Below are 20,301 nucleotides of genomic sequence, written 5' to 3' on the forward strand. Positions count from 1 at the left end.
GGAGGGAAGAGGACAAGAAGCATGACCGAGAGAGGGGAGGGAGAGACAGATGAGCAAGCAGAAAGGGGTCAACCAGCCCAGCTGTGCATGCTGGCTGCCAGGCAGCACCATGGCAGAGCAGTGGCTCTCAGCCCTTTGCCAGGCAGTTGGACAGGGCACATGGCAGGAGAGGCAGACCTTCCTTCTTCTGGGGCTCTGGCGACCCAGGAGGCAGCTCCTACCCAGGACACCCAAGCCCAGAGGGCAGAGGCTCTGCTCGGTGGGAGGGAAAGCTGAGGGGGGTTTCCTTTTTCACAGAATCACAGAATAACAGAATTTCTAGGTTGGAAGAGACCTCAAGATCATCGAGTCCAACCTCTGACCTAACACTAACAGTCCCCACTAAACCATATCCCTAAGCTCTACATCTAAACGTCTTTTGAAGACTTCCAGGGATGGTGACTCCACCACTTCCCTGGGCAGCCTGTTCCAATGCCTCACAACCCTTTCGGTAAAGAAGTTCTTCCTAACATCTAACCTAAAACTCCTCTGGCTCAACTTAAGCCCATTCCCCCTCGTCCTGTCACCAGGCACGTGGGAGAATAGACCAACCCCCACCTCGCTACAGCCTCCTTTAAGGTATCTGTAGAGAGCAATAAGGTTGCCCATGAGCCTCCTTTTCTCCAGGCTGAACAAGCCCAGCTCCCTCAGCCGCTCCTCGTAGGACTTGATCTCCAGGCCCCTCACCAGCTTCGTCGCCCTTCTCTGGACCCGCTCAAGCACCTCGATGTCCTTCTTGTAGCGAGGGGCCCAAAACTGAACACAGTACTCGAGGTGCGGCCTCACCAGAGCCGAGTACAGGGGGACGATCACTTCCCTAGCCCTGCTGGTCACACTGTTTCTGATACAAGCCAGGATGCCGTTGGCCTTCTTGGCCACCTGAGCACACTGCTGGCTCATATTCAGCCAACTATCAACCATCACTCCCAGGTCCTTCTCTGCCTGGCAGCTCTCCAACCATTCCTCTCCCAGCCTGTAGCTCTGCTTGGGGTTGTTGTGCCCCAGGTGGAGGACCCGACACTTGGCCTTGTTGAACTTCATGCAGTTGACCTCAGCCCATCGGTGCAGCCTATCCAGATCCTCCTGCAGAGCCTTCCTACCCTCGAACAGATCGACACACGCACCTAGCTTGGTGTCATCTGCAAACTTACTGAGGGTGCACTCAGTTCTCAGCACTCCACCCAGCGCGTCACTTTGTCATAGAAGGAGATCAGGTTCCTCAAGCAGGACCTGCCTTTCATAAACCTATGCGGCCTCGGCCTGATCGCCTGCTTGCCCTGCAAGTGCTGCATGATGACTCTTAAGATAATCTGCTCCATGAGCTTCCCTGGCACTGAGGTCAAACTGACAGGTCTGTAGTTTCCCGGGTCAGTCCTCTGGCCCTTCTTGTAGATGGGCGTCATGTTTGCTAGCCGCCAGTCAACTGGGACCTCCCCCAATAGCCAGGACTGCTGATAAATGATGGATAGGGGCTTGGCCAGCTCCTCTGCCAGTTCTCTCAGTACCCTTGGGTGGATCCCATCCAGCCCTATCGACTTGTGCACATCCAAGTGCCGTACCAGGTCACCAACCAGTTCTTCGTGGATAGTGAAGGCCACATCCTGCTCCCCATCCCCTTCCACCAGCTCAGGGTACTGGGTATCCAGAGAACAACCGGTATTGCCGCTAAAGACTGAGGCGAAGAAGGCATTAAACACCTCCGCCTTTTCCTCATCTCTTGTCACTAAGTTTCCCCCCGCATCCAGTAAAGGATGGAGATTCTCCTTAGTCCTCCTTTTTGTGTTGATGTATTTATAAAAACATATTTTATTATCTTTAATGGCAGTAGCCAGATTGAGCTACAGATGAGCTTTGGCCTTTCTAATTTTGTCACTGCAGAACCTCGCAACATCCTTATAGTCCTCCCTAGTGGCCTGCCCACTTTTCCAAAGATTATAAACCCTCTTTTTTCTCCTAAGCTCAAGCCACAATTCTCTGTTGAGCCAGGCTGGTCTTCTTCCCCGCCAGCTCGTCTTTGGGCACGTGGGGACAGACCGTTCCTGTGCCATTAAGATTTCCCTCTTGAAGAGCGCCCAGCCTTCCTGGACCCCTCTGCCCTTCAGAACCTCCTCCCAAGGGACTCTACCAACCAGTGTCCTCAGCTGCACTAAGTCAGCACTCCGGAAGTCCCATAAAGTGGTTTTACTGGTCCTCTTCCTGGCCTCACCAAGAATAGTGAACTCCACCATTTCATGGTCACTCTGCCCAAGACAGCTCCCGACAATCACATCCTCCACCAGTCCTTCTCTGTTTGTGAAGAGAAATTCCCTTTCTCCCTGCCCATTTCTGCTGCCTGCAGGAGTCCCTTCCAGGAGCTCCTTTTCTGTCCCCAAGTCTGTGCCCTGCCAGTGCTCACACACCCCACCCCATCTGCTGTCTGCTCAGCTCTGTCCTGAACCCTCTCTGTGTGTGCAGGTGCAGAAGAGCAGGTCACACAAGCCCTGATGAAACTGGGAAGGTGATGCTGCTGCATTATGAAAGACTGAGAGTGCTGAAGGCACTTTTTGAGGTTCCTCATAAAAATTGATGTGACAGAAACTCCAAATCTTCTGTACTCTGTACAGTTCTGTTTCCATTCCTATCCTGATGAACCAAAGAAACCTGAAAGTACAGCTTCAGGAAAGCCCAGCCCACATAAGGCAGCCACAGACTTGGCCTTCTGTCTGAAGAGTCCCATCTGAGGGAGTCAGGAGGGACCTCTGGAGGTGTCCAATACCATCATCTCTGAGCAGCGATAGCTTTATAGGTAGATCAGGTTAGTCAGTCTTTTCTGCAGCTGGGTATTGAAATCTCTGGGCCCATGACCCAGTGTTGATCCACAGTAACTGTTCCCCCAGTACAGACACTGATGCCAGCGGGAAGATGGAGGTGATCAAATTTCAAAGATTGGCTCCCCTTGGGCAGTGGGGAATGGCCATCCCCACGCTCCCCACATGTGGTCCCCAAGCTATTGGTACTGCTATGCAGAACAAACAGGCTGTACAGAGGTATTTCGGACAAAGGTACTTCACGAAGGGGGAATTGAATCACTCCCCACCTTCCCTTCCCTCTGCTTGCTGGGAGCCTACTCTCTTCCCTGAGATTGCAGAGTCACAGGTTCCCTGTGAATACCTGGCTTTAGTTCTTTCCCTGTGGCTGAGCTCACAGTGGGAGATCTCTCACTTTCAGAGGGGCTGCAGTCACTGCCCACACCAGGCTCTGCTGTCCCTGGAGGAGTCCTGGGCTCTGCAGGCAGTTCCAGATTCCCCTCCTGAAGGACATCACCTATGGGTCACACATGGACAGAACCCTGGCTATGTAGTGCAGTGAGCATTCGCTGCCTCTGCTGTGAGCAGACACCCATGGGTGAGTCTTAAATCTAGTCCTTGGTCTCTGACAGGTCACAATGCAAAACTGAGCCATTCCCTCCTGAACTGAAGCAGGAACAGATCCTTGTGGGGAGCAATTCTTTGGGCCTATTCTTGACACTTTTTTTGGGGGGAAGGAAGTTCCAGGCTTCAGACATTGCACTGGGATAATTCCAAGATGTCATCAGAGAGTCTGCTCTGACTCACAGTGTTAGATGCACATCTCTACGACGTGCTAATGGAACTGAATAAGTTTGTTCGTTCACAGCAGTGGAGGGAATCCAAATATTTATGTACAAATGCAAGGAACAGAAGCAGTAGTAATGACCCACACCCCCCCCCCCAAAAAAAAAAAAAAAAAAGAGTACGAAGACAACACAAGCTTGGAAGGAGGGGATGTACTTGTATTCATTATTGGAGAGTGAAGGAATCTTTATAAGTACTGGAAAACATTCCCCAAATCTGTCTCCTAACTGCACACTTGAGCTCCTTGTTTTGCATGCTGTAGATGAGGGGGTTCAGAGCTGGGGGCACCACGGAGTACAGAACGGCCAGCAAAAGGTTGAGGAATGGAGAAGAGATGGAAGGGGGCTTCAGGTAGGCAAATATGCTGGTGCTGATGAACAGGGAGATCACAACCAGGTGAGGGAGGCATGTGGAAAAGGCTTTGTACCGGCCCTGCTGCGAGGGGATCCTCAGCACTGCCCTGAAGATCAGCACATAGGACAGCAGAAGGAAAATAAAACACACAAATCCTAAAATAGCACTAACCACAAGAAGTACAGCCTCTCTGAGGTAGGCATCTGAGCAGGAGAGCTTGAGAATCTGGGGAAGTTCACAGAAGAACTGGTCCAGGAGATTTCCCTGGCAGAGGGGCAGTGAAAATGCATTGGCCATATGCAGCACAGCATAAAGGAAAGTACTGCCCCAGGTAGCTGCTGTCATGTTGACACAAGTTCTGCTGTCCATTATTGTCCCATAGTGCAGGGGTTTGCAGATGGCAATGTAGCGGTCATAGGCCATGATGGTGAGAAGATAAAACTCTGCTGTGACAAAGACAATAAAGAAAAGGCTTGGGTAGCACAACCTGCATAGGAAATGGTCATAGTATCACACAGGCAATTAGCCATGGCTTTGGGAACAGTGGTGGTAATAGTGCCCAGGTCAAGGAGAGAGAGGTTGAGGAGGAAAAAGTAAATGGGGGTGTGGAGGCGGTGGTCGCAGGCTATGGCTGTGAGGATGAGGCCGTTGCCCAGGAGGGCAGCAAGGTAGATGCCCAGGAAGAGCGCAAAGTGCAGGAGCTGCAGCTCGCGTGTGTCTGCGAATGGCAGGAGGAGGAACTCAGTGGGGAAGCTGCTGTTGGACATTTGTTGCCTCAGGGCAGGACTGGCTATCCATGGAGGAAAAAAAAGAGAGACAAGTTAGAGAGATTTCTCTGAGCAAAATTCACGCCTTCTCCCTCAGAATTTACCCTTCCCTGAACTGAATGAGGAATGAGTCAGCTCATCTCCAACACTCCCAACTGGATGACAGTGTGTCTGACAGTTTAAAATGAAGCTTGTGCACCTTGTTCCCAAAAAGATGCCCTCAGGGCAGGGCCCAGCAATCCATGTCAGAACAGAAGCTTACACCCACCTGCACCCCTGACAACGAGATTAAGAGACCCACACACAGGTGGAGAAATAAGAAAGAATACCACAATGCTCCAACCTGCTGACATGGAGAAAGGCAGATGGGCATGCATGGAAGTGTTCAGTTTATAAAGCTTGCATGCCACCTTTGGAAGTGACACTGCACAGCAGGTACTCTTAGTCTCATTCTTCTGCATCACCTTGCAGGACACGGGCTTCTCTCTTCTGGAAGTCCAGCTGAGGAGGAGGTGGCTCATGCCCTAAAACCCCTGAGACTGGACACCCTATAAGGACATCCAAAACTGGCACCCTCCTTGACGCCCAGCACCTAGTGCAATAAAAGCAAGGTCGTTGTCATCATCCAAGGCCATAGAGCTCCTGATGGCCTTTCAGCTTTTCTGATGGAGAGCAGACTACTACATGCAAGCTCTGTTAGGTACTAGGTTAGGAATGACTTTGAAATAAATATTGACACTAGCTGCATGTCTGCGGCTCCTTAGTTCCTTATGACAACTTAAATGCCACAAGCATACACCAGCCATGTGCCTGAAGGTGGCACATCAGGCCCTCAGGCAGAAGTTCCCCGACACCCACCTGCACAGCCATGGGCCTCCTGCTGCCTCCTGAGATCCTGAGGCACAGCTGACCTCAGCAGAGCATCCCCACCCATCTCCTCCTTGAGCCCTATGACCTGAGCAGATCCATGTCACCTCCTCCAAGACCAAGCAATTGCTGCAGGACCTCTCAAACCCTTCATAGCCTCATGGAGTGAAACCACTTCAATTTTGTGATAAGAGTGCAAGAACAAGGTATGTGAGGATCAGGTGTTCAGGTTAGGGTTTAGGGATTAGATTTTGCCTTCCAGGTTAGGGATTGAGCAGCGTTTTAGAGGGATGCTTCTGAGTTCTGCTTTGGGTAGACAGTCAATGTTTATGGTATGAGCTAGATCTTTGGTTAGGGTTTCATTATGTGCTTTGTTATGGGATGAGGGTTGGTGTTAAGGATGGCAATTTAATGTAAGCGATTAAGGGCTAGGGATTAGTAAAAGCAATAGATTAAGATTAACCGTAACAGCTGATGTGTTTGGGGTTTAATATAAAGGTAGGTTTTGACGTAAGGGATTAGATTCCTTCCATGGTGAAGCATAGCAATTAGGGTATCACTAGGTTTTAATGTTCCTGGTTAGAAATATTGCCAGGGTTTGATGTGAAAGTTTTCCTAGTAAGTGTTGTTGCAGCATCAGCCTTACCTGAACCCCTCTCACCTCTTCAAAATCTTTCCTTTCTATTAGCCAAGCCAATCTTCTTTCCCACAAATCTCCTAGCTTTATTCTCCCAGATTTCCCCTGACCTCCCCAAATGTATCACCCTGTTGGGGGCAGCTTTCTGAAGGCCTTTATGACCTCAGAGGCTCTTCCTTCCTGCTGTTGGCCAGCCAGGTTCTGGGACAGAAGTGACCTCACAGCCAGCATGCACAGGGCTACAAGGAGCTGTTGTGTTCAGGAGGCCTCTTCCCCTCACAGCCAGGAGCACTGGGTGCAGGGGATGCCCTGCATAATCCCTCAGGTACTCTGCCTGCCAACCAGCTCATGCTTCAGAAGGCCTCCCACATGTCCAGACTCACGTTTCCCAATGCTGGCTTTAGCAAGTCCAGGTCATACTGAAAGAAATGACCACCTCTTTGTGGAAAAGTGAATCAAGAACTGTATATATAGTTTAGGAAAAAGTCGAGAACTCTGCAGAGAAGGACTTGGTGTGAAAGTCATAGAATCATAGAATTCTAGAATGGCCTGGGTTGAAAAGGACCTTAAAGATCATCTAGTTTCAGCACTGCTGCTCTGGGCAGGGTTGCCAACCACTAGAGCAGGCTGCCCAAAGCTGCATCCAGCCTGGCCTTGAATGCCTCCAGAGATGGGGCATCCACAGCCTCCCTGGACAACCTGTTCCAGTGCCTCACCACCCTCTGACTGAAAAACCGTCTTCTAATTTCTAACCTAAATCTCCCCTGCCTTAGTTTAAAACCATTCCCCCTTGTCCTATCACTATCAACACATGTAAACAGGCGTTCCCCCTCCTGTTTATACATGCCCTTTATGTACTGGAAGACTGCAATGAGGCATAGGAGAGGTGCTTTCTGCATAGGAGAGGTGCTCCAGCCCTCTGATCATCTTCGTGGTCCTCCTCTGGACGCCTTCCAAGAGCTCCACATCCTTCTTGTGCTGGGGGTCCCAGGCCTGCACACAGGATTCCAGGTGCGGTCTGACAAGAGCAGAGTAGAGGGAGACAATCACCTCCCTCTCCCTGCTGGACTCCCCTTTTTTAATGCAGCCCAGGACATAGCTGGCCTTCCGGGCTGCAAGCATGCACTTCTGGCTCATGTCCATCTTCTCATCCAGCAGGACCCCCAGGTCCTTCTATGCAGGTCTGCTCTCAAGTTCTTCTTCTCTCAGACGATATAAATACTGGGGATTGCCCCAGCCCAAGTACAACACCTTGCACTTGGCCTTCTTGAACCTCATTAGGTTCCCATAGGCCCACTTCTCCAGCCTGTCCAGGTCCCTTTGGATGGCATCCCTTCCTTCCACTGCTTTGACTGTACCACTCAGCTTGGTGTCATCTGCAAACTTGCTGAGGGTGCACTCAATTCCATCATCTATGTCATTGATAAAGATGTTGAAAAACATCGGGCCCAAGACCGGCCCCTGAGGGGCACCACTTGTGACTGCATTGCTTTATTCAGCTGTTTTTTTCACGATGCATTGCTTTATTTAGCTGGTTTTCAAGAGGACCATACCTCCAAATGGGAATTGACCTTGAGACTCTGTCTGTCCCACTGGATATGATGGCACCCTTAAGAAACAGCTGATGGCACTTGGGCTCATTCAAGTTCATCTCACCACGCCCACACCATAGGCTGTCTCAGATGGACAAGACAAACATGGACTTCAGATGTAGTCATTTAGTGTTCGTAGCTGGAGGAACAAACCACCAGTGTGAGCTAGGGCGAGAGCCTAGTGCTCGCGATGGTGGTTGTGAGGGGCTGCTCTGGGACCATTGTCCTGGGGCAGCATCTGCCAGGGTGTCCAGAGAACAAGTGCCCAGCCTCTGCACTTCTGGTCCTCCCTTTTCCTACCAGGTGGCCAGCCCAGTCCAGACCCTCCCCAGCTCTCCAAAATTCCCTGACCTTTTCACAGCCCAGCCCATCCCAGCAGAACAGCTCAGGCTGGGATGGCTCCAAAGCAGCAAATGGAGAACAGGAGATGAATGGTTGCCTCTCTTCTACTGCAATTTCCTCTCCCTCCTTTCCACCCTGCCTCCAAACCTTTTCCCTCTCACAGGGAGCCTGCAGCCCCCCAGCCTAGCCTCACTCCCCAGCACAGCACAGCACCACACTGCTGGCCCTGGGGCTCCTCAGGCAGCACCACTGCACACACACAGAGCCCTGCTCTGCTCCTGAGACACCCCATGTCCCACACAGCCTTGCCCCAGCCCAGCACGTCTGGGCTGACCTGAGGAGTCATTCCTGCAGCCCCTGTCCATGCTGCCCACATTCCCTGAGCTGGCAGTGCTGCTCTGCAGAGTAAGGGGGCTGTGTTCCGTGGGGCCATGGGGGCACTCTGCATGGCTGTGATGGTCAGGCTGGGAAAGCAAAGCTAGCTCGAGGGGGACACTGCCGCTGACTGCCTCCCACACGAGTGGTTCTTTGGCTATGGAGGATGTGCACAGGTACCTGGCCTTCTTCAGAGTCAGAGATTAATAGAAGAGAAATAAACAAAGCAAGGAGCCTTGTCCAAGTCTGTCCCTTTGAAATATCCGTAAGACCAGCTTTGGGAGAAAAGCTGAGCCTTCAGGTACTGCCCTCAGCCGATCCCCCTTTATGCTGGAGATGCTGGTACGGAGCCAGCTGTGTTAGAGAAGTGCCTCTGGCCTGCCCTGCCTTTGGACACATGACTGCCACACAGCAGCACAGTGAGCAAGTGACAAGAGCAATCAGTCCTCACGATAACACAAAGACTCCGAATGAGAGTGTGGAAGGGGAGCAGCTCAGGAAAGACCAAGCCCTGGGGCTCTCTGGCAGTGTTGCTGTGCCGGGACTCTTCTCCCCTTCCACCTCTGAACACAGCCAAGTCCCCCTGCAGCTCCACCACATGTCTCTGAGGAAGGATCTCAAGCAAGCAAGTCACAGCAGGGTCTTTTATTCAAATACATCTCAAACACACTATAAATACACCTTACTTATACCAAGTCTTGGAGACACACAAGGTAGATACCGAAATGGAAGGGTTTGAAAAACATTTATTTGTGGACAACTATACTAGAAGTAAAGAAAAACAAAGAAAAAGAATTATATCTGGTCCTGTATTGAGTTATATTATGACTGATATACCAAAGAAGGCAGGCATTTCATTGGTTCTGAAAAACCTTGAGTCATCAGTTTCCAAACTGCATCCTTGAGCTCCTTGTTCCTCATGCTGTAGATGAGGGGGTTCACTGATGGAGGCAACACCGAATACAGAACTGCCAACAAAAGATTCAGGGAGGAGGAGGACATGGAGGGGGGCTTCATGTAGGCTAAAAAGGCAGTGCTGAGAAACAGGGAGACCACAGCCACGTGAGGGAGGCATGTGTAAAATGCTTTGTGCCATCCCTGCTGCAAGGAAATCCTAGTCACGACCCTGAAGATCTGTACGTAGGAGAAAAGAATGAAAACAAAACACCCAAAAAATAAACAGGAACTGAACACAACAAGGCCAATCTCTCTGGGGTAGGCACCTGAGCAGGAGAGCTTGAGGATCTGGGGAATCTCACAGAAGAACTGGTCCAGGACATTACCTTGGCAGAGGGGGAGGGAAAAGGTATTGGCAGTGTGCAGCACAGCATAGAGAACACCACTGCCCCAGGCAGCTGCTGTCATTTTGGCACAGGTTCTGCTGTCCATTATTGTCCCATAGTGCAGGGGTTTGCAGATGGCTATATAGCGGTCATGAGCCATGATGGTAAGAAGATAAAACTCTGTTGTGAGAAAGAAGGCAAACATAAACACCTGGGTAGCACAACCTGCATTGGGAATGGTCTTGGTGTCCCACAGGGAGTTGGCCATGGCTTTGGGGACAGTGGTGGAGATGGAGCCCAGGTCGATGAGGGAGAGGTTGAGGAGGAAGAAGTACATGGGGGTGTGGAGGCGGTGGTCACAGGCTACGGCGGTGAGGATGAGGCCATTGCCCAGGAGGGCAGTCACGTAAATGCCCAGGAAGAGACCGAAGTGCAGGACCTGCAGCTCGCGTGTGTCTGCAAATGGCAGGAGGAGGAACTCTGTGAGGAAGCTGCTGTTGGACATTTGCTGCCTCTGCACATGGTTGCCTATCCGTGGAGGAAAAGACAGAGACAAGTTAGAGACTTATCCAAGCAAAACCTCTACCATTCTTCACAGAAAGCTGCTCAACAAGACACGCTGCCTCTTCCCTGTGAGATCTGTTTTTTTTTGTTTGGTTGTTTGTGTTTTGTTTTGTTTTGTTTTGTTTTTGAGTTTAACGTTGTCTCAGAGATTGGGCAGATCCTCTCTGGGCTCAGCAGGAGTTTGTACTTTCCTACAGTGTCTGGTAAAGAGCACCAGAGACGTATCTCAGGTGCCCACTAGCCAGAGGCATCTCCCTATTTGCAAGTGTTGAGCAGGATATCCCACAATCCCACAAGAAACAATGAAAATGTTTTTGGTGCTGTCTGTAGGCTAAGAGCTGTGAAGGGAAATTAGAAGGTTCCTCACAGACTCGCAATTCTATTTCAGTGTAATGATCTCTGAGGTTCAGTCACTGATACAAACCTGACAATTCCATTACGATCCCGGTGATTGTCCACTTAGCAGGAAAGTGAAAGCAGAGATCCTAGAGAGTGCTTTCCCTTCAGGAAGCTCCTGCCTTGGTCTTCCCTGTCAAGAATCTCCCCCCGAGATGCCCTGGGGTGCTGTGGAGCTGTGAGCAGCCTGCCTTAGGCAGCAACCTCTGGGCAGCAGCAAGGTCCTGCCATGTCGGGAGACCTCCTTCACACAATCACACAATGTCCAGGGTTAGAATGGACCTCTGAAGATCATCTAGTCCAATCCCCCCACCAAGCAGGATCACCTAAGGCACATTGCACAGAATGGTACCCAGGCAGGTTTTGAATATCTTCAGAGGAGGAGATTCCACAACCTCTTTGGGCAACCCATTCCAGGGCTCTGTCACCCTCACAGTAAAGAAGTACTCCCTGATATTCAGCTGGAGCTTCCTGTGCTTCAGTTTGTGCCCATTGTCTCTCGTGCTGTCTTTGGGCACAAATGAAAAGAAACTTGCTCCACGCTCTCAACACCCTTCCCTCAGATATTCATATACATTTATGAGGTTTCCCTTCATTCTTCTATTTTCAAAGCTAAAGAGGCACAGCTCTCTCACCCAGTCCTCATACAACAGGAGCTACAGTCATCTAATAATCTCATTTTAGTAGCCCTCTTCTGAACTTGTTCCAGTAGTTCTATGTCTCTCTTGTATGGGGGAGTGCTGAACTGGACACAGTACTGGAGGTATAAACTTCCACCCACCGCTTCTCCCCGCAGTGCCCTGGGCAGCTCCCCAGGCAGGCTGAGTGCTGAGCCTGGAAGGCATCAGAGACCCTGCCCCAGCACACAGCCCCTGGGGCACAGCAGGGACCCTGCTCTGCACCACAGCCCTGGCCACCCCTGCCTGCACCGTGGCTACACAGCCTACAGCCAGCCCCATGAAACAGAACCCTCGTGTCCTGTCCCTCTGACAGCTTTGGTAGGTAGTCCCTGCCCTGGAGCTTGTCATTTTCTTCTCCAAAGAAGCTCTGAGAGTCCTCCTGAAAGCTCCTACAGGCTGTGGGATTTGCCAGCAAATCTGGAGATGGCACCAGGAACAACAGCTATGCTGCCCTGCAGCCACAGACTTACCCTATTCAGGGCTCTGAAGATCTCTCCTGCAGTGAGCTCTCAGCATCCCCCCCTCCACACTGCCTTTAACATCTCCCTCCCTTCTCTCAGTCACCCTTGTCCCCTGCAGGCAGTGCCCCCAGCCCTGCTGTGCTGTGCAGAGGAGCTGCTCCTGGGCAGAGCTGTCTCTCTGCAGTGCTGCCCGCTTTCCAGGAGCTCCCCTTGGGCCCAGGAGCCCAGCTCAGCAGCACAGGGAGCTCTTGACAAGTCCCTGAGCCTCCAGGGGAACGGACTTGGAATCTGACTGAAGCAGTCACTGATGTTCCTTCCCTGCACTGGGGAAGGAAACTGATTTCCAGCACTGTCATTCCTCATATCAGAAAAAATATGAGGTCCAAGAAGCACCTTTTCATGTCCTGGTTTTAGGCAGGGCACCCACACAAGGACAGGGAGAGATCTGCCTTCCCCCTGCTGAGGGAAGTGTTCCATCTGAATCAAACAAGGCATCTCCTTTTTTTTTTTTTTTTGCAGTCCAGAGGCTAGAGGGGGCTTAGATGCCTCCCCCATGCCTCATGGAATTCCACAGCCATTTCCTCTTGCCGTGGTTTAGATGGGTGCACACCAGACATCTGCATGTCAGCTGCGTGTCTCAGCTCCCAGCACATTGAATGGAGGTGGAGGGCAGGAGGGAGCTGTTCAGATGCAGATCCCTGGTGACATTGGAGGTACCAGAGTGACATTGAATGACATTTGTGGTGTCAGATTTCTCTGGGTCATAAACAGAGGTGGTATGAGGAAACTGCTACCAGCTGTAGGCCAATGGCAAAGAAGTAAAGGCAGGATCTATTCAACCTCTAAAGACTTTATTTCTCCCAAATCCATTTAGATATGAAATGTAGATGTGAAATGTGCCAATATAAGTATGTTTGGGAGATATAATATTTCCATTTAAGTTATTGGGAGGATATGCATTTTTGGAAATATCTATATAAATTTATATTTGCATAAAGGGAGTGTCCTCATCTTGCTGGGACATGTCCCAGACCTATGAAAAAAATCATGAGATCTTCTAGACAATCTACAAAATTCTGAAAATGAAGACTTCTTACACACTGACAACAACACAACATGTTTTTATTTATTTCACAGAATTACTGAATGGTTGAAGGGCCCTCCAGAGATCATCTATTCCAACGCCCCTGCTCCAGCAGGCTCACCTAGAGCATGTTACACAGGATCACATCCAGGTGGATTTTGAATATCTCCAAAGAAGGAGACTCCATAGCCTACTCGGGCAGTCTGTTGCAGTGCTCTTTCACCTGAACTGTAAAGAAGTTCTTCCTCATATGACAATGAAATCTCCTGTCATTCAATTTACACCCATTACCCCTTGTCCTATCACTCACCACCACTGAGAAGAGCTTGGCCCCATCCACTTTACATCGTCCCATCAAGTATTTCTAAAGGTTGATAAGATCCCTTCTCAATCTCCTCTTCTCTAGGCTAAACTGACCAAGCTTATTTAGACTTTCCTCACAGGACAGATGTTACAATACCTTAATCATCTTCGTGGTTCTACACTGGACCCTGTCTAGAAGTTCTTGTACTGGGTCTGGCTGGAATGTTAACTTTCCCGGCAGCAGCCCATACAGTGCCGTACTCTGTACTTGTAGCTGGAACAGCAGTGTTATCACACCAGTGTTGTGTCTACTGCTGAGCAGCAGTGGCACAGCATTGGGCCTTTCTCTAACCCTCCTAGGGGGTGGGCAAAAAGTGAGGGGCATCACTAGGGCAGCTGACCTAAACCAATCAAAGGGATATTCCATACCATGTGATGTCACACTCAGCAATAAAAGGTGGAAACAGGAAGAAGAGGGGAGGGGTGGGCTCTCGTTGGGAAAATGCCGGTCCTCCTCTTGAACACCGGCTGCATGCATTGAGGCCTTGCTTCAAGGACGTGGTCAATCATCGCTCATTTGTGGGAAGTAGAGAGTAATTTCTTTCCTCTGCACTTCCATATAGCCTTCATTTATTTTGTTTGTTTGTTTTCCTCCCTTCTTTTTATTTTTCCCTTTCCCCTCCCTTTTCCCCTTTCCCTTTTTATTTCCCCTTAGTTAAATTGTTTAGTTCATGGTAGTCTTTATTTAATTGTTATTATTATTTCCCTTTAATTAAATTATCCTTATCTCAAGCCATGAGTTGTTCTTTGCTTTACTTCTCCCCCTCCTCATCTAAAGGAGGGGGAGTGAGAGAGCGGTTGTGGGGTTTAGCTGCCCAGCATGGTAAAACCACCATAGTTCTATATCCCTCTTGTACTGGGGAGCCCAGAACTGGACACAATATTCCACTTGTGGCCTCACCAGGGTTGAGCAGAGGAGGAGGATCACCTCCCTCGACCTGCTGTCCACACTTCTCTTGATGCAAGCTAGGACCTCATTGGCCTTCTTGGCCACAAGGGCACATTGCTGGCTCACGGTTAACTTCTCCACCATGACTCCCATGTCCCTCTCCACAAAGCTGCACTCCAGCAGGTCAGCCCCCAACCTGTACTGGTGCCTGAGGTTGTTCCTCCCCAGGTGCAGGACCCTGCACTAGCTCCTGTTGAACCTCAGTGAGGTTCCTCTCTGCCCAGCTCTCCAGCCTGTCCAGGTCCCTCTGAGTGGCCGCACAGGCCTCTGATGTGCCAGCCACTTTGACAAGCTTTGTATTGCCCACCAACTTGCTGAGGGTGCACTCTGCCCGTTCATCTAGGTCACTGATTAATAAGTTGAATAGCACTGGACCCAGTACTGACCCCTGGGGGCACTGTTGAGCACAACACAGAGCTCTGCCATTCAGCCAGTTCTTGATCCACCCCACTGTGCGCTCATGGATCCCACAATCCAAGAGCTTGCCCAGGAGGATGTTATGGAAAACAGTGTCTAAAGTCTTGCTGAAGTCAAGGTAGACAACATCCACTGTTCTCCCCTCATCCTGCCAGCCATTAGTCTCAATGTAGAAGGCTATCGGGTTGGTCAAACACAACTTCCCCTTGAATTTATGTTGACTGCTTCTGATCACCTTCTTTTCCTCCATGTGCTTATCCAAGACCTTTTGAAGATGATAGAGAGAGACTTAGCAATAATGTTTGACAGTTCCCTCAGCACCCTCGGTTGCATCCCATTGGGGCCCATAGATTTCTGGGTGTCCAACTTGTCTAAATAACCTCTAACCCAATCCCCTTCAACTTGGGGAAAGTCTTCTACCCTCCAGGTTTTCCCTGTTGTTTCCAGGCTCAGTAGTGCTTGGGTTCCAGCCTTAGCAGTGAAGACCAAAGCAATGAAGGCATTCAGTAACTCTGCCTTCTGTGTATCCACCATCACCAAGGTACCCACCTTCCCTCAGTCTTCCTTTTGCTGCTGATGTGTTTGAAGAATCCATTCTTGTTATACTTGATGTCTCTTGCTAAATTTCATTCTAACTGGGCCTTGGCCATCCTCATTGCACTCCTGCATTCTCTGACAATGTTCCTAAATTCCACTCAAGTTGTCTGTGCCTTCTTCCACATCATGTACGCTTTCTTCTTCTGTTTAAGTTTTCCCAAGAGCTCCTTGCCCATCCATGCAGGTCTCCTGCCCCCCTTGCTCGACTTCTTTCTTGTAAGGATGCACCAACCCTGAGCTTGGAGGAAGTGGTGTTTGAATATCAGCCAGCTCTCCTGGACCCCCTTTCCCTCTCAGGCCCTGGCCCAGGGGATTCTTCCAATTAGGTCCCTGAAGAGGTCAAAGTTAACTCTCTTGAAATCCAGGCTTGCAGTCCTTCTTTTGCCCTGATCCCTCCTTGCAGGATCTTGAACTCCAGCATCTCATAATCACTGTAGCCAAGACTGCCCTCAACCTTCATGTTTCCAATTAGACCATCTCTTTTTGTTAGCACCAGGTCCAACAGCACCCTTCTCCTTGTTGGCTTACTTTCTTCCTGCATCAAGAAGTTATCTGCAGTGGTCTGTAGCAACCACCTGGACCATGTTTTCTGAGCTGTGTTGTCTCCTCAGCAAATATTTGCATGGATAAAGTCCCCCATAAGAAGCAGGGCCTGAGAACGCAAGGCAACTTGCAGCTGCCTGCAGAAGGCCTCATCCACTTCCTCTTCCTGATCTGGTGGCCTGTAATAAACACCCACCACACCATCACCCCAGTTGGCCTGCCCTTTAATCCTCACCCATAGACTCTCGACTTGCACTTTGTCCCCTCCTAGGCAGAGCTGCATAGGTTCCAGTTGCTCACTCACAAAAAGAGCAACTACACCACCTTAACTTCCTGGCCTGCCCTCACTAAAATCACAGAGCTGTCCATGGCCACATTCCTGTTCATGGGAGATGTCCCGCCATCTTTCAGTCACTGCAACGAGATCATAACCCTGCAACTGCACTCACACCTCCAGTTCCCCTTATTCCCCATGCTGTATGCATTTACATAGAAACATTTGAGTTGGGCTCCCAATGCATCTGCCTTTCTGGATGGGGCAACTTTAACTCATCCATGTGGGCCTACGGTAGCTCTCCTGTTAAGCTCTGTTCTCTCTCTAGGCTCTGGGCATCCTTTGTCGGCTCTAATGTTCAGCTGGGGTGAGTGAGATGAAATGTCATCCCATACCTTATCCCCAGCATCCCAAATGATATCTCCCTCCCCCATCAATACAAACTGGAGTCAAAGGCAGCCTACTGCTATGCCACGATTGATATCCCTAAAACATTTTTCTCCACTCCTTTGCCAACAGCATGCAGGACAGTTTGCTTTAATTTGGAGTGGAGTCCTGTTCACCTGGGGCTTGGCTTACTTGAAAGGAAAGGCTTTTCTGGATTCTCCGCATTCAGATTCCTGCAGTGGAGGGGAATCTGAGTGAATCTGAGCACACAGCTTGTGAGATGGGGTCTGCAGGACACGGACAGGGAGGAAACGTGGACGCAGAACCAGCTCCCAGCAGGGACATGGGCAGGCAGTGAGAGGGAGCTGCTGCCAGAAATGCTGTGTGAGGGAGGGGCCCTGCTCTCCTGTCCCACCAGCACAGCCTCTGCCCTAAGCCCCTGGTGTCCCCAGCAGGAGCTGACTCCTCTTCAGGCAGAGCTGCAGCAGAGAAGGGTCTGCTGAGTGTCCGTCTGTCCCTCCCCGGCCTTGCCTCCCCTGGCAGTAAGACGCTGGCATTCCTGCTGGCTTCTCCACCTGGCCGTGATGCTGCTGTTCTTGTTTCCAGGCTGGTAGGGGATGGGGCTTTCAGATGCACATAGAGTGAGCCCTCAGTGTGCTTGGCTGGTTAGGGGGTACAGGGACAGGGACAGGGTCTGGAGATGTGCCCTTTGAACCTGGATTCCTTTTCTCCCAGCATTGTCATGGTTTTGTAGGCACTGGAACAGGCACCACAGGGAAGTGGTCACAGGCTGCCAGAATTCAACAAACATTTGGACAACCCCCTCAGGCATATGGACAGATTTTTGGGTGTTCATGTACCAATTCGGGGGTGGGATTTGGTTATCTGTGTCGGTCCTTTCCATGTCAGGATATTCATTCTATGCCTATATGATTCTCTGAATGCAACTGTCTTGCACCACAAAGTGTCAAATGAGGCACAGGTCAAATGAGACCAGTCTTGTCTGTTCTATCTAAAGGACATTGCACTAAAGGCACCATCCCTTGTGTCTGAGGATCCACAAGGTTTCACTTGAACTGCACGGGATTTATGCCTTAGAAAAAGTCCTCAGGAGTGGGGTGGGCAGCTAGACAGAAAACAAGAAATAAATCCCCACAGCCCTGCCGTGCAGTTGGGTGAATTATCAGTAACAATAAGGAAATACAAAATAACAATACAAACAACACAAAAGTTCTTTATCATGAGGTGATTGAGTCTGAGATTACCCCATGTTCCTCTTTACCTCTGGCTATGGGGCAGGACTTATTCCTGCATTGCCCACAGCAGAGTCCCCTGTTACCAGGGACACCCTCAGGCAGCATCAAGCAGAGCATATGAAAGTGACCTGTTAAACATCTGTCTGAAAGGGGAAAATTGTTTTCAGGGGGAGTTATACGAAAAATGGAACAAGTTTTTCTCTGGTATGTCTTCGTTATTAAAGCTTTTGATTTTTTAATGTATTTAATGTATTATTTTATTATTTTTTTCAATTTATTAATGATTTTTTCATGTTTGGAAAGGCCTCCATGTCCAACATCAGCTCAGTGAGTGAGTTTCTCCTCCTGCCATTTGCAGACAAGCACGAGCTGCAGCTCCTGCACTTCGGGCTCTTCCTGAGCATCTACCTGGCTGCCCTCCTAGGCAACGGCCTCATCCTCACCTCCATAGCCTGCGACCACTGCCTCCACACCCCCATGTACTTCTTCCTCCTCAACCTCACCCTCCTGGACCTGGGCACTATTACTACCACTGTCCCCAAAGCCATGGCCAACTCCCTGTGGGACACCAGGGCCATCTCATATGAAGGATGTGCTGCTCAGATCTTCTTTTTATTCTTCTTGCTTGGAGCAGAGTTTTCCCTCCTCACGGTCATGGCCTACGACCGCTACGTTGCCATCTGCAAGCCCCTGCACTACGGGAGCCTCCTGGGCAGCAGAGCTTGTGCCCAGATGGCAGCAGCTGCCTGGGGCAGTGGATTTCTCAATGCTGTCCTGCACACTGCCCATACATTTTCCCTGCCCCTCTGCCCAGGCAATGCTGTGGACCAGTTCTTCTGTCAAATTCCCCAGATCCTCAAGCTCTCTTGTTCACATGCCTACCTCAGGGAAGTTGGACTACTTGTCTTTAGTCTTTCTTTAACATTTGGTTGTTTTGTTTTCATTTAGTGTGACCAGCAGGGCTAGGGAGGTGATCGTCCCCCTGTACTCGGCTCTGGTGAGGCCGCACCTCGAGTACTGTGTTCAGTTTTGGGCCCCTCGCTACAAGAAGGACATCGAGGTGCTTGAGCGGGTCCAGAGAAGGGCGACAAAGCTGCTGAGGGGCCTGGAGAACAAGTCCTACGAGGAGCGGCTGAGGGAGCTGGGCTTGTTCAGCCTGGAGAAGAGGAGGCTCAGGGGTGACCTTATCGCTCTCTATAGGTACCTCAAGGGAGGCTGTAGCGAGGTGGGGGTTGGTCTGTTCTCCCACGTGCCTGGTGACAGGACGAGGGGGAATGGGCTTAAGTTGCCCCAGGGGAGTTTTAGGTTAGATGTTAGGAAGAACTTCTTTACTGAAAGGGTTGTGAGGCATTGGAACAGGCTGCCCAGGGAAGTGGTGGAGTCACCATCCCTGGAAGTCTTCAAAAGACGTTTAGATGTAGAGCTTAGGGATATGGTTTAGTGGGGACTGTTAGTGTTAGGTCAGAGGTTGGACTCGATGATCTTGAGGTCTCTTCCAACCTAGAAATTCTGTGATTCTGTGATTCATTGTGCTGTCCTATGTGCAAATCTTCAGGGCTTTGCTGAAGATGCCCTCTGAGCAGGGCCGGCACAAAGCCTTTTCCATGTGCCTCCCTCACCTGGCCGTGGTCTCCCTCTTTCTGAGCACTGGCATGTTTGCCTACCTGAAGCCACCTTCTATCTCCTCCCCATCCATGGACCTTCTGGTGTCATTTCTGTACTCAGTGGTACCTCCAGCAGTGAACCCCCTCATCTATAGCATGAGGAACCAGGAACTGAAGAATGCAGTAAGGAAATTACTTGCATAAATTGTTCTTAAGCATCAGTTATAAGCCCTCATGTTAAAAGTAGTAACAGGGTTTTTCAAAAAATGTTAGGAAAATATTTTGAAATTGTCTTTATTATTACTTTTTCAAACATCTGATAGTATTATTTTTATTTAAAGAAGTTTCTTCTTATCTTCCTACCTGTTGATTTTTATTTTGACTCAGTCATCTGCGGTACTTTAAGAACCAATCTTCCTGTGCAGAGGAAGTCAATAAAGAAGCCATGAGATATTAAATGGTCTCAGGGCCTGTCTCTTCTCATCTCCTCTGCAGCAGGTGGAGCAGCCCTAGCATGGAGGAGGGACTCAGGGCCAAGAGCCCAGCTGCCACTTTGTGAAGAGGCCCAAGTGCCTTCTGGGGCTGCCCCTCACCAGTGGTAAAGAAGAATGCAGCCTAATGTATCTTCATTTCCTGAACCATGGCTGGCCCCAGCCCTGGGGTTGCTGGGGAGGCCCAGAGCCACCTTTGTCCCAGCAGCTGTGGTGCCTTGCGAGAGGCTGCAGCTGTGGTGGCCATGCCCAGAGCCCTGCAGCAGCCTGTGGTGGGCATTGCTCTGGGGCCAGCCCAAACTGGGCTGTTGGGCTGGGCGGGGCTGGACTGGGCTGTGCTGGGCTGT

At 50.3% G+C, this 20,301-nt stretch overlaps 1 protein-coding gene and 1 pseudogene across 2 annotated transcripts in view; one reads left to right on the forward strand and one right to left on the reverse strand.

Annotated features, from left to right (window-relative positions):
• Positions 1-20,301, reverse strand: part of LOC311216457 (antigen WC1.1-like) — a gene marked incomplete at both ends in the record, with an annotated part of 568,360 nt that overhangs the window by 157,438 nt on the left and 390,621 nt on the right. The window lies entirely within an intron of this gene.
• LOC311216628 (olfactory receptor 14A16-like) lies at positions 18,169-19,976 on the forward strand (annotated as a pseudogene). The gene is made up of 3 exons: positions 18,169-18,806; positions 19,391-19,646; positions 19,959-19,976. The product of its transcript is annotated as an olfactory receptor 14A16-like (transcript).

Source organism: Netta rufina (assembly GCF_964035555.1).
Source record: "Netta rufina genome assembly, chromosome: 18".
Classification (NCBI taxonomy): domain Eukaryota; kingdom Metazoa; phylum Chordata; class Aves; order Anseriformes; family Anatidae; genus Netta; species Netta rufina.